Source organism: Puntigrus tetrazona, chromosome 20 (genome assembly GCF_018831695.1).
Source record: "Puntigrus tetrazona isolate hp1 chromosome 20, ASM1883169v1, whole genome shotgun sequence".
NCBI lineage: Eukaryota > Metazoa > Chordata > Actinopteri > Cypriniformes > Cyprinidae > Puntigrus > Puntigrus tetrazona.
Window position 1 is genome coordinate 6,470,498 of NC_056718.1, and position 15,260 is coordinate 6,485,757.

Below are 15,260 nucleotides of genomic sequence, written 5' to 3' on the forward strand. Positions count from 1 at the left end.
TCATAAATGAACAATTTTAGTGAAACGGTTCGACCGAATCATTGTTCCGATTCTCAATGATTCATTCTCTCTATTTAAGCGAGTGCGGCTGTAGTTCGTGTTTGGATCCGTGAAATCCACGTGTGTTTTTTTTAAACAGTGTGTAAACGGTCTGTAAGAGGTAAGGTACTTTTGTGTACGTTTATGCCTAATAGCAGTGCGGTCTCGAGGTCGTGTCTCCTGTATCTGCGGTGACTGGAGACTTATCGAGGCTGCACAGATAAAACCGAAGGAGCAAAAGGCGTGACTTCTCTAGATTCTGAAGGTTTACGTGCGATATTCTTTCAACAAGTCTCGTCCTGTTTCCACGGCGGTGACGGTTGGTCGCGTACCGTTACCAATCTAAAAACAGGCAGAGTAAAGCAGCGGCAGTCGGATATTGTCTGTCAGGAGAAGCGCGCCTTTCAGACACTTTGAATTGCCACAATTAAACGTTGTTGCACATTCAGGAAAGACTGGGGCAAAACCTTTCGTTGATCAATTCGGACTAACATTTTTGTTTTGTCTTTCTATCTATAGGTTTGTTCCGATACAACCGGAAGTCGTCTTAATCCACCACCACCATTTTTTTAATAGACCCCGTATATTTTATTTATTTGCCTTTCCTTAACCCCATTGCTTCCCAATAAAAAATATTAATGCAAGGCTTTTTATAGACTTTCGTCATGTTTGCGTGGACTATAAATTATTCACACTTTGTGTACGTTTTAGCCACTGTATTTAATTGGCAAGCAAAATGGTTTGTATAATGTGTGTGATTTACAACAAGAGACACAAACCGCTTGAGAGTGACTTATGTAGTTAGTTTTCCTCCTGCTAATCACTTTGACTACTTTAACATTGGCATTCAGAAAGTGTCCTGTTTTAGTTTAGTATTTATTTTATTTTATTATTTTTTTACTCCCGGTTTCACAGACATGATTTAAGGTTAGACCCAGACTAAGCTGTAATTCTGAGCTGTTCCTACTGAAAGAAACTTGCTCAGATCTTAAAACATGAGTGCCTTTGTTTAGTCTCAATGCACACCAGGGGGGTGTTCCAGAAAGCCTGGGTATGTTTAAGGGTAAGTTCGTGGATAACCTCAACTTTTGGTTTCCAAAATCGGAGGTAACCATAGCAACTGACTCTCTGACGATGACCTGCTCGGGAGCAGGTTGTTTCAGTGTAACTTCGTTTCAGAAGGCTGGCGAGCATGGCGTGCCCTTTTGATGAGGATCCTGTGGACATAGAAGCACAAATTATACGAGTGTCACAAATGTGACAAACCGCGTTTCTGCACTTGGCACAGAAAACATTCTGTGCGTAGCACTTAGGTTTTTTGCGTCTGGCCTTTTTTTTTTTGTACGTTGTGGGCGATGCGGAGCATGTGGGAAAGGCAACTGTGTGTAGAGCCTTTCGTACCGTATGTCTGGCACTTAAACAGTTCTTAGCCACGTTTGTACGGTTCCCTGGCCATAAACCTCTGCTTGTTATTAAAGACTAATTCCACAGAGTGTCAGGTTTGTCCATTGTTGTAAAATCTATGACTCATATTTAATCATATTATCTATACATGTATTCGTTATGCATACACACTTCCATAACTTTCTTTTTCAGGGTTTCCAAATGTAATTGGGTGCATTGATGGCACTCACACTCCTATTAAAGCGCCATCAATAAATGAGGGAGACTGTTAATAGGAAATTATTCATAGTATCAATGTGCAGGTAACCACTCCCCCTTCTTAAAGTCATTACTTTTTCCACTAACTAGGTAATATGTGAGGCAACCCAAATCATTACCAATGTTGAGGCAAAATGGCCAGGATCTGTGCATGATGCCGGAGTTTTCGGCGAGTCATCATTATGCCAGACATTTCAGCAGGGTGTGTTTTACTTTACCTTTTACTATATTTGTGTTGTACACTTCAGTCATTACAGGACAGTACAATGGTTACTTGCTGGGTGACAGAGGATACCCTTGTCTGCCCTCTTTAATGACACCCTACCCTTAACCTGAGCCTGGACCACAGACACGCTTTAACCTGGCTCACAGCCGAACACGGGCCGAGGTGGAGATGACTATAGGGATCCTCAAATCTCGGTTTCAGTGTCTGTGTGTGTTAGTCCAGAGAGGGCATGAGACATTATAGTGGCTTGTGTTGTGCTTTACAATATTGCCACTATAAGAGGAGAGAGCCACCCTCCTTGTATTGAGGAAGATGGCCCAGGGGAACACCTACAGATTCTACAGGCCAACAGAGACGGAAGACTTTGAGACAGGATCTGTCAAAATGACTTTTATTAGTTTTTTGGAACTGGTCTGCAAGGCAGTTTATTTCTTTATTTCCTGGAAAAAAAAAGAAAGTAAAATTCAATAATTTTTTTTAATATTGCTTTATACATACATGCATACACACGTATACATATACATGTGTGTATGTATGTATATATATATATATATATATATATATATATATATATATATATATATATATATATATATATATATACACACACACATACTCACACACTTACAAAAGTTTTAACATGCAACAGATTAATATTCAGACAAGTTCTCGCCTCATTCAATTTCAAGTGCTGCTTTTTTAACGAGGAGCCTTTTCTCTTCCATTAGAAGCTGTATAAGGTCCATCTCCATGTCACTTTTTCTTATTTGTTTTTGAAGATGGACCTCATACAGCTCCTTTGCTGGCAAATAGGAAGGTGGAAAAAATGTAATAAAGGAGATTGTTTGGTCAGACAATATAATGAAAATATGGACACCTGGACACAAATAGTTACCCTGCTTAGATTGTGTGCCGAGGTTGAAGGACCCTCATCTGTGGGCAAATCCCTAGGTATGTAATGTGACAGGACAATGACAGTTTGTTACTCTAATGCAAAAAGGGGCAATACATTATAATGGTATGCATCTTACCACAGTGGATCTACCAGCATTGTTCACTTCCGTCACAGCAAATGTGGTCTATTCATCGTCATCTTCATCATCTTCATCCTACAGGACAAATATTCAAGTATACATATGTACCTGACAACAATTCACTTACAACTGTGACAGACTGTGTTCTTTCTGGAGGGTCCAATAATACAATCCTTCCATCAGTATCTATAAGAACACACAACCCATAAAATTCTCAATATTATCAAAGAAAACAATACATGAAAAGAGTAACATGTCAGTTTAAGATCACAGTAGCCTATACGTCATATGCAGTTAAATAAAATAAGCCTACATAAAAAAATGTATCTTGTTCAAAAAGCCTTTAAGTGACAGAGATAGTCATTTATTAAGACAAAACATGAAAACAATTCATAGAGGTAAACTTAAATTTCACCATTTTTTCACCATCACTTGTGGTTCAGTCTCCTTTCTAGTAGCTACATGACAGAATGAATACAATAAATCCTGTTATAATAATAGTTCAGTAATTGTGTAATCAAATATTACCTTTTTGCAGAATGTTTTTGTGTTTCATTTTGACTTGTCTTAAAGTTCTTGTGGCTCCAGAAGGATTACACCTCATTAAATAAGAAACATACATTATTATTTTAAACTAAACAAATAAATGGCAGCAAAAGTAAATGCGTTCATAGTGATATGACATATTCAAAAGGATGTATAAGTCATACTTCATTATTTTGCATTATAATAAAACGGGAGCCAATACCAAATGTGTATGTTAATACACTCACGCATTTACTCTGTCGGTTATTTTTTGCCAAGCCAACTCTCTTGCTTTAGCTGATGCAGCTGTATAACTTCTTTTTAATATTATTGGCTTAAACTCCTCATAAGTGTGCATTAAAACCTCTAACTCCACGCCTCTGTCTTTTTTTCGCTTTGAGTTTCCATGGTGACTCGTGAAATCGGCGATCCATTGAAAATGTCTTTATATAACTCTGGGTAACCAGTTGGAGCTTGATTAAACTAACTCTTCTCAGGTGTTTTGGAACCGACATACTCATGGTATGCCTGTTTGGGGTAAATCAACTCAGAGGTAATGATTTATCAAATGGTAAGTTAACCAAGCTTTCTGGAATACCCCCCCAGTAGGTCGAGTTTTTTTTTTTGTTTGTTTTTTTTTTTCAGGCATTTTAATAAAATTAAATGTCCAAAGTGAACTATGGATTAATCGTGGCTTAGTCTCAGCTCTGTCTGTGACATTGTTAATTTGGTGTTTCACAAATTAAGACCACAAAACGGAAATTCATAAAAAAATTATTTATATTTAAACAATGCATGCACTGTAAACAATTACCTTCCTGGCTGGTGCCTTGTTTTCCAATGTAAATGTTTAGTTTTAAACTAAACATGATTTAAACATTTTTATTTGTAGTTTAAAATGTTTTTTGCTGCAGTTTAAAAAGATATTACGAGATATTTAAAAAGTAATGGATTACTTATTTAGGAAATATAAAAAGTTATTTACTGTCTCTCTGTATAAGTAGTTAATTATTTTAGAAAATATATATTTTTTTTAAAGATAATGGATATTTTGGTGTGTTTAATGCAACAATTTGGACATACTGTTTAACTTACAAAATATTTTTCACTTAGTCTTAAAAGTATCTTTTAAAGAGTTTTTAACTTTACCTTCGTAAAACCTGCAGAAACACTAATAACGATAACTTTAATACACTAATAATAAAACTTTAACGCCTTTTGTTAATTTTATTGTATACTTACTATACATTTTATTATTATTACTACATTGGCTCACTGTATATAATGCAATTTATAACAACAACAACAAAAGAGTGACAGACTTTCAGTACACCATTACAGATTTAAAACGTCTAATTTGGTGATAATCAAAAATAAAGAAAAATAATCTTGAACAGTCATAGTTACGAACAAACCATCATTCGAGTATCCGCTTGTTTTATTTGTTAAAAGGGAATGGATAAAATGTCAGCACATTAAAACTAAGCTATGTCTTACGAATGATACTAAATGCTAGCTTGAGGCAGTGAAGGGTTTTGATGCAGGTGTACGGAGGAGGCGGGCATGTGCTGGCAGACGCTCAAAAGCACTTCTCAGAGCCACAGCTTCCTCGAATCTTCCTCTGTAGCTATACATGGAGCGTATTAATGACTTTTAGACATTTTCTTGTTCCTGTTCGGGATGTCCTCAACGCTGAGGGATGAACTTGTTGGTAAGGACAAGTAGTGAGAAAGTAGTGAGGTAGGAGAATCAATATGGTGTGTATGTACAGGTAAACCTCACTCCCCTGTCATCAAAAGATATATTATCGACTGGACTTTGGCACCATAGCGCACACAGCTCCCATGCCGAATGATGCTGGATTGAATCTCAGTGAGAATGAGCAAAACCAGTTACGTTGGTGCCATGAATCGAATGGGAGTGAGGTTTAAGGAATGAGTAAATCTGAGGTAGGTAATGTACCTTTCGATTGCTAATGTACCCTTCGAGGACAGAGGAGTGAGGTTTACCTCTACAGCTAGAAGGAACTGTACAGGTAAACCTCTCTCCTCTGTCCCCGAAAAGGTACATTAGCGATTGGACTTCAGGTTTTCCATATTCATGTTTCTCTGATTAGGCCTGTTTGATTACCATTGTGAGCATGCATGAATAAAACAAATTCAGCCTTATCACCACCACTCATGATTGCATATCACCACTGCCCTCGAAAAAAGTCGCAAGCACATGATGATGTTCAGACTTGAGCAGAAACATGTGAGGATCTGCCATATGGTTGAGAGCCTTTGCCAGATTTATCTTGGAATGAGCATCATCCTGATGTGATCTATTTCCTGACTGCATGCATATCTCCAACAATAAGGCTTTCATTTCATTTTCATTTATTTGCACTCTTAATCTCTTAGAAAAAAGACATGCCTCAGCCTGCTGTGTTGAATTTATGGAGGACGAGGTATTGATTGAGTACACTATAGTGGAGCAGGAGCTCTATCATAAGGTTAAAAGTTAGGGAGGTGAGGGGAATGAACCAGAGGTTATCTCATGCTTTCCTCTGTTGTGCAACCCAAAACGTAGCTGTAAATGTATATCTTCTTTTTCAATTTACTAATGGAAAATTCATTCAATTGAAATCAAATGTAAATTGCTAACAATTGTTACCAGTGTTTTTGTTTTCTGCTTTTTTATATATTTTGTTTTCAAATTTTTATTACTATCTTTATTTATGCACTTTTATTCTTTTAAGGTTTGAGATTCAAAAATAAGTTATTGTTGTGTATTTATTTATTTGAATAAAATTGTTATCATTGATCTCTATGCATTTGATTAAAAACTAAACCAAAAGAAAACAACTTAGTGCCAACAAAGCTCTTTGTACAGTGAAGTCCAAAGTCTGAGACTGCTTTGAAAATCTGGAAACCAAAAGCTTGAAATAAACTTTATAAGTTTTAAAATTTAAATTTAAAATAAAGAAAAGTTAAGTAATTTAGAACCATCCTTCCAGCGGCCTTAGAATAATCACAGCTTACTGCGTATTGTGAATTCTGTCCAGTATCTTCCAACTTTGTTCCAGTGACTAGAAGAAGCCTAACAGGAAAAGATCAATGCTGCTAAACCAGAATATCTGTTATTCATTTGCAGGACTACTGAAGAATAACACTGAGGCAACAACAGAAAGTGTTACAGAAGTTACTACCACCAATGAGACTCAAACTTAAATTAATACTTTATTTTCCTGAGTCTACATACAACATACTGGCTATAAGAAATACTGTAAGTATTCGACAACGTATTCTACTAACCCTAAAGCTACCTTTACAGTCTACCTTTAAGAAGAGAGGTAGTTGCAAGTTAATGAGAATTAGTTGAAATGATACGTAGTTACAAAGTTAATTATAGTTAGTAGAATGTCTAAAGTGGACTATTAAAATAAAGTGTAACCAAATTCCCTTCTATGTCTGTGGAGACATATTTTTTTTTCAAGACCAATGTTGAGACCAGGCATATGTTGTGTAATTGTTTTGTTTTGTTTTTAATGATGACTCATTTAATTAGAATCAAATCAATTTATTGCAGTATACAAGTAGATCTACATAAAGATTAGCAGCCTTATGCAGAGCAGCGTCAAGTTCTGTTTGGAGTTGGACCTCACTCTGTAGGTTTGCTAATCTTGCCCATGAAGAGGATGCTCTTGCTGCTGTTCTCCACAATCAGTACCAAGAAAGGTCGGTTAAGCATCACAGTGTCTGGCAGGGACATGGGCATAATTTCTATTGTGGTCGCAGCCGCTGCCTCTGTGCCTTTCTCATCCACACTAATGACTGCCTGATGGACAACCTGGAGATCGGATCTAAAATGTTAACATCACTTAGTGGAGTTTTCAGAATCTTTAGGTCTGGCAACTATCGGTGGTGCTACGAGAAGTAGAATCAAGTCCAAACGTACCTTTGACACCTTGACTTTGACCTCTTCTGACATCCCAGAGAAATCTGCTGTGTCACTAAATGCATCAATCATTCCCATTTCCTTTGTCATCCAGTTTGGATGTTGCAGAGATGCAGAACTTGGGCATGAACAGGTCCACAGAGCTGAAGGGCAGAAAAGTCAAATATGGTGTATCAGAATTTTTCTATGTTCCCAAACTTCTGTGCCACTAAACAACAATCAACCTCCAAGTCAGAGGTTAAGTAATACATAGATTTAAATCTTAAGGCGTCACTGGTACTACCTTCTGAAGAGTTTAGCATGCCAGTCCTTGAGATGGTGCCTGCAGATGGATTCTTCAACCTCCTTCATCTTCCCATCATCAGGAAGAATGATCATCATGGAAGTACTTCCATTGTAGGACACCATCATGACCGTAGTTTGGTTGACAGGGTCTTGATAGATGTCATAGCGGCCAGTTCTTTTCATCATGTCGACTTGCACAGTGGTGTCCTTGTCCATTTTGAAGTCAGCTTTGTGGGTCAGCTGTGCATCAAATGGCTTATCCCACTTCCCTATCAGAACAAGAACAAGAACTTCAAGTTAGCATCTACCAAGACTCTTCTAATTGCCATTATATGAATATCATTAAAAATGAGTACCTCTGAAGTACATACAGTTAATCAGCATCATCAGTATATCGGAGTCCAGGTCCTTCACCACGTCAGTTAATTTGTTGTTAGTATTCTTGGCAATGAAATTGTTAATCTCTTTTGCAGCGATATCAGGCTTGGAGAAGTCAACGCTGAAGGCTCCGATGTTGTAATAGTGCTGAGCACTTTCATGAATTGGTCGACCACTTTAAAGCCTTTTCTGATGGTCACACCAGTGCCTGCCACCAACTCAGTGGCGTCCTGACTGTGGCCATGCATGTGAATCAAGTGCTCGTAACCCTCGTTGACCTGCTGAGCCTTCAATTCGCTGTAACCCAGACTGCTGTATATCTGTGAAAGAGTGCTGCCCTAGCACCTAGAGCTAGCATGCTCAAAGCCATTGAGATACCGACCGGGGAGAAGAAAATGTTCTTGCCCTTAGCATCGGGATGGAGCGCAAGTTTCTTGTAGAGGGAGATGGTGAAATCAGCATTATATGGAACAAGCAGATGGCAGGCATCATCTCCTTCGTGGCTGGGGTGGGGTTCGTCCTTCCCATGGTGGAGATGGTGGTGGTGATCTGCTGTGTGGCCACCATGGTTGTGGCCTTCGTGGGGTGCAGCCCAAGCCGTGGCTACCAGCAGGACGGAAAGCACACTGTAATATATCTTTCCCCACATCTTTTCACCTGTCTTTTATTACCAGAGGGTACAGAATTTCACAAAAAAAAAAAAATTAGCTATTTTTTAAAATAGGATCATTTTCCAACTTCCATAGAGTTAAACAGTTGAGTTTTACCTAGTTTAAATAAATTTAGCCGATCTCCAGGTCTGGCAGTAGGACTTTTAGCTGTAGCTGTGAATCTTTATTAAACCATTAACATCTCGCTCAAAATTGACTTTCAATGTTTGAATTTTTTTTTATTTAAACTTGGCACTTTTTGTATAGTTACATTGTATGCTAGGCTGATATAACTAAAAGCTATACTCTCATTCTGGCATAATAATCAAGGAACTTTGCTGCCATAACATGGTGCAATGATATCACGCAGTGCATGAAAACAGTCCCCAGCCTTTTCAGGCACTGCATGGTCCTTGCGCCTGCTGCACCCATTGCAACAAAGTTCCTTGATTATTATGAGAGTACAGTTTCTAGCTATATCAACCTAGAAAATCACAACTTTTCATTTTACGTCTGTCTTAGTACATGATGTAACTACAGATAAGTTTTTAATAAGAAAAATATTAAAACTATTGAAAGATGCTGGTCTAATCAGATTCAATGATCTGTGCTAAGCTACAGCTAAAAGTGCTACCGCCAGAAATCGGCTGATTCGAATAATGGTAACACTATTAATTAGCCTGTTTTTAACAATAGTGGAGTGTTCTTTTAAAATGTGAAACACTAACTTCAGTACTAGCTATATCTCTATTTCTAGGTCTAATTACAATCAGGGCACTTTTGGTGAAACAATTATTGTCACTTACCATCCAAGTCCTCTTGACGGGAGACTGTTTGGATGGAGTGGAGTCAATTTATAATCTAGTTTGAGTTGAGAAAAATCTTTAAACATTAACCAGATTCCACCCCCCCATTCTTTCAACACAATCACTCATGATTAGCTGTTGCTCTACATTCAGTGATGCAACAGTTTTGGACTTCAGTGTCACATGTTTTCAATACTTTAAATGTGTGTGGGCTGGCTGATGGGATTTAGATAAAAAAAAACAACAACTTTTCAATCACCAATTCTTTGATATAACTCTCTACCTCTCGAACTGATGATCAAAAAGTTTAAGATGGTGGTAGTGTATTTCTTTCTTTCTTTCTGTGATAATCAGGTAAATACCAACACACACAATTAGCAATAAATGTTTTCCCTTCTAATAAAATGTTTACTGTATATGCAAATTAAAAAAACTATTTTTTATTGAACTATTTATTTATTTTTTGCTAACAATAACTATGATTTACATTGACATTTAGTCATTTTGCGGATTTATTGTCATTTGTTTATCTTTATTTATGCAGATGTCAGCATATTTCTACTCTGGCCCAAAATAACATTGCATTTCCCCGTCTTTTATATATATTTCATCTACTGTTTGTGAGAGACACAATCACTCAACCAGTGATATACGTACTGTCAGAGAAGGGAGATTAAAATTAATACCCCCACATGAGACAACAGCAGACCATTCTTCTTTGAGAAAGGTGTACAACTGGAGATCATATAGTGAACATGCCTCTCAAAAGGGATTCTAAAGTATGTTTTTTTTCCAAAGCAAACTCTGGGAATCGGATCTCTGCAAACCTGTCAAATAGAGAAGAGAAATCAATGTTTTAGACAGTGCGCAATGTCACTTTCTCTCCATTTTATTGGCATGTTTACAACAGTTGAATTTAGAATGAAGCTTCTTGAGCTTGTTGTTTACAGAGCTGCAATTGGCCACAAACAGAATGTCGGGCTTAAGACAGCTCCTTCTGTACTGGATTAGATTGAAATATACAGTGGGTTCCAAAAGTCTGAGACCACTGGTTTTAGAAAGTTTCTTTTCAGTCTTGTTTTTCTTGTTTTCACAACTTTTGTCACATGAAAAACACTGTCACTCTGCTGAACAATTGCTTAGCATTATTCTTTAATGCAGATGGTTCTGTCGCCCAAGTCGGATGGCAGTGTAAATGCTGCTGAGGGCTTGATCATGACAAAACACAACACAGAGCTACACTCATGCTGCCTAAACTTCCAAACTCCTCAAGTCTGTGACCTGATGATAATGGAGATTATACAGTATATTTGACCAAACAACATCTTGTGCTTCAGTCGAAGCGAAGAAATCTGACCTTTATACAAACATCTCTTAAATTGTATTTTAATTATGTGCTTTTTTTTATATTTGTATATTCTACAATGTACAAGACAATGTTAGTCTCATCATGCTCAAACACATGTTCTCTATGTGATTTTTGCATCACATAATTTGCTCCATATGTATGGCTTTTCTTTTAATAAACTTGCTTGGTAGCTGCACCTGGTTCAGCATTACACTGGGGCTTGAGTCCCGTCAAACACTGGCCTCAATAAAAGAGCTTGCAGAAATGATTGAACGATTGTTAGCTTGGTCAGATCTTTAGGTTTGGGTTTAGTATTTTCTAAACTGCATGATATACTCACTATATTCACTTTCATCTCTTTTTTTCTTTTTGTCCAATCAGCATAGTATGCAATCTGCCCTTTTACTGGCCTCTTACTGACTTACTCTCTGGGTTGTTCCTGGTTCACAATTGCACAATTGCAATCGGCATCATGCTAGGGATAATAATGTGCAAGGGTTGTTTTTTTTAAGGGTCTTCCATAGGTTATGGCTGATCAGCAAGGCATATGCTCCACAGAGACATCTGTGAAATTATGCAGTTCATCTATTAAATCTTGTGAGAGTCTCACTATTTTCATTAGGGTAAGAGAGGGTCCAACTGAGGACTAAATAAGATTTTTCCTGCTATAAGTAGCACACAAACCAAAGGCACTGGGGTTTCCACAGTAGCTTCTATACCATTTAGTGCCTGCCGCCTCTCAGGTTTTTTCCATTTCTCCTGGAGGAGCAAGGATTAGCAGCTTTGCTTCTAGCAAAGTAATACTATACATAATCTTTTGATATCTCAACGCTGCACATAAACCACAGCTAGGGGTACATCTAACTGTCCAAACTCCTCTTTGGATCATTTTCCAAAGGAAATGTTGAAAGAAACTGACATTGATTAGTGGACCTGACCTTGACCGCAAACAAACACATTCTCAGAAGCTGTTGGCTTGCTGTAGTGAGGGCACAAATCTCACCCAGCCCACGCTTAAAACCAAAATAACTATCAGTGCCAAAATAAAGTTGCAATGAGGTAACAGAGAGCAAATGAAAAGGCAAGGCAAGGCAAGTTTATTTATATAGCACATTTCATACACAATGGTAATTCAAAGTGCTTTACAAAAGAGGAAATAAAATAATTACAAGATTTAAATAACAATAAAAGAAATTAAAATAAAATAAAAACACTGATTTAAGATAAATTGAATTTAAAGCAAAAAGAGATTAAAACAGTTTAAATAAAAGAAGCAAAGTAGCACAGTTCGGACGCAGCACAGTGCTCATTCTGTAAATGCACAACTAAACAGATGAGTTTTGAGTCTGGATTTAAAAGTGACTAATGTTTCAGCACATCTGATCTCTTCAGGAAGCTGGTTCCAGATGCGAGCAGGATAATAACTAAAAGCAGATTCTCCTTGTTTGGTGTGGACCTTTGGTATTTCTAACTGACTTGATCTTAGTGATCTGAGTGGTCTGTCAGGTGTATAAATAGTGATCATATCTGCAATGTATTTAGGTCCTAGTCCATTGAGTGATTTATAAACGAGTAAAAGTGCTTTAAAATCAATTCTAAATGTCACTGGAAGCCAGTGTAAGGACCTGAGGACTGGTGTGATGTGCTCTGATTTTCTGGTTCGAGTCAGGATCCTGGCAGCAGCGTTCTGGATGAGCTGCAGCTGTCTGATGGTCTTTTTGGGAAGGCCAGTGAGGAGACCATTACAATAGTCCACCCTGCTGGTGATGAAGGCATGGACTAGTTTCTCCAGGTCTTGCCTGGGCACAAAGCATCTGATTCTTGCAATATTTTTTAGGTGATAGTACGCTGATTTAGTCACTGCTTTGACATGACAGCTGAAACTAAGGTCGGTCTCTAGAATCACACCAAGATTCTTGACTTGCCTTTTGGTTATTTGACCCCTTGAGTCAAGATATGCATTCACCTTGTGAACTTCATCTTTATTTCCAAATGCAATGACCTCAGTTTTCTCCTTGTTTAACTGAAGAAAATTTTGGCACATCCAACTGTTGATTTCATCAATGCATTGGCAGAGTGAGTCAATGGGGCTGTAGTCATTTGGTGATAAGGCTAGGTAAATCTGCGTGTCGTCAGCATAGCTGTGATAGGCAATTTGATTCTTTCTCATTATTTGACTTAGTGGGAGCATATACAGGCTAAACAAGAGCAGCGCAAGAATTGAGCCTTGTGGGACTCCACATGTCATGGACGTCCACTTAGACTTATGCTCTCCTATACTCACATAATAACCCCTCCCCTCTAAATATGACCTGAACCAGTTTAGAGCCATTCCAGAAAGCCCGACCCAGTTTTCCAGTCTGTCTAGAAGAATGTTATGATCGACAGTGTCAAGCAGCACTAAGATCTAGTAGTACCAGCACTGATATTTTACCAGAATCAGAGTTTAGGCGAATATCATTTATTATCTTAACTAACGCTGTCTCTGTGCTGTGGTGCGGTCTGAAACCAGATTGAAAATTATCCAGATAACCATTTGAGTTCAAGTAGCTGTTCAGCTGATTCAGAACTACCTTTTCAATGATCTTGCCTATGACCGGAAGATTTGATATCGGTCTATAGTTACTCAATATACTGTTATCAAGATTTCTCTTTTTCAGGAGGGGCTTAACACACCGCAGTTTTCAGGGCGTTTGGAAAAGTCCCAGAAGGAAGTGATGTGTTCACCACTTCTAAGATGTCAGCTTTTAAACAGTCAAACACGCTTTTAGAAAGGATTGGGAAGTGTGTCAAGACAGCAGGTTGACATTTTGTCTGCACTTCCTCCAAAGCTACATTCTTTAAAAACACACATAGTGACTCCTTTTTGAGATTTCTCTTGAATCAACATATCTGCAAACATCTGATGTTTTAAGTGCCTTTCTGATATTTTGATCTTCTCAGAAAAGAATGAGCAAACTCATTGCATTTGCTGTCAGAAAGCATTTCACTGGGAAGCTGATGTTTTCAGTTTAGAAACATAAAAGTCTAGTGTTGTTCAGGTAACTATTTATAAGGTTTGAGAAAAACGTCTGTCGTGCTGTGATCACATTAAAAGCATGATTTGTCTTTTAGATGCTATAGTGGAACATTTAATAATGCTAGCTTGCATGGTAGTACTGCTTTTGTTTCTATAGCAGTCTGAGTTTGTTGTCTAATGGGCTTGAATCAGCTCAAAAAGTGTTTAAAACAGTTATAAATTCTTTTGTAGTTTTGACTGCATTTTTCTATGTGGATATTAAAATCCCTGCAATCACAAAACAGTCAAACTCTGAACAAATCATTGATAACAATTCTGTGAACTCTTCAACAAAGGCTGGAGAATATTTTGGAGGCCTGTAAATAATGATAAACAGGATGCGTGGAGCACCTTTCAATTAAGATTTGTCAGCTGTATGCCTTGAGAAGGCCTTAGACTTTCTATCCTGTAATAAGCTTGAGATAGTGAGAGACACACTAAATAGCACGCTTGTTTTCTAAACATCTCCTGAAGTGACAGATTTTCAGTAGTTGCAGGGATCAATATATCAAAGAAAATACACATCACTGAGAGCTGTTATGGATAAGAAAGTTGTAAACCCTTACTTGCTTTACCGGCTGCAGCCCATGGAGGATGCACATGGAATCAGCTCAAAAGTGTTTAAAACAGTTATAAATTCTTTTGTAGTTTTGATTTCTGCATTTTCTATGTGGCCTGCAAAGAGCAGTCTCTGCTGGAGGATTGGCGAGCTGGGCCCAGCGGCCTTGGAGGCCTGTAAATAATGATAAACAGGATGCGTGGAGCACCTTTCAACACAGTTGATATCAACTGACAAGGGCTGACCAAATGACACTTGTCTGCACTGAAAGACATCTTTAAAGAGCACCCCCTCTCTTGTCAAAAGTGGTTGGGAGTCTGTTTTTGAGCACTGTTGCACTGCAATTCCTCCATGTTTCATGTTAGAAACATAAAATCTAGATTGTTTGTAAATAAATCAAAGATCACAGATGAGAGGACAAATAACCACTGATGGTAGTAATACAATTTGTCTAAATATTAGATAAATCACATCAAAACATGTTTTAATCTATTTATGCGATGTGAGAGACACATGCATTTTTATGAATATAAGAAAGACACATGTTTTGTATTTAGCCTAGCAATATGCCTTCACTGTTGAAATCACTTTGTGTCGTGTATAGTTGCTGCTTATATATAGTATTACATGTGTCAGTTCTAATAGTCCATAATTTAGGATATTACTATCTTAGAAAGCAGTTGCCTATTTAGGCAGTGGGGCAGCTCACTGATGTTGGAACTGTTTCTGTGTGTGCACGTTTTACTACAGA

At 37.7% G+C, this 15,260-nt stretch overlaps 1 long non-coding RNA gene, 1 other non-coding gene and 1 pseudogene across 2 annotated transcripts; 2 read left to right on the top strand and 1 right to left on the bottom strand.

Annotated features, from left to right (window-relative positions):
- The first annotated feature begins 72 nt into the window (after window positions 1-72).
- On the top strand, window positions 73-683 carry LOC122325298. The gene is made up of 2 exons (XR_006247282.1): window positions 73-160; window positions 559-683. It is a non-coding gene; the product is annotated as an uncharacterized LOC122325298 (long non-coding RNA).
- LOC122325625 lies at window positions 223-468 on the top strand. The gene has a single exon (XR_006247364.1).
- A 6,348-nt stretch (window positions 684-7,031) lies between the features above and the next one.
- LOC122324284 lies at window positions 7,032-9,524 on the bottom strand (annotated as a pseudogene).
- Between the last annotated feature and the right edge of the window lie 5,736 nt (window positions 9,525-15,260).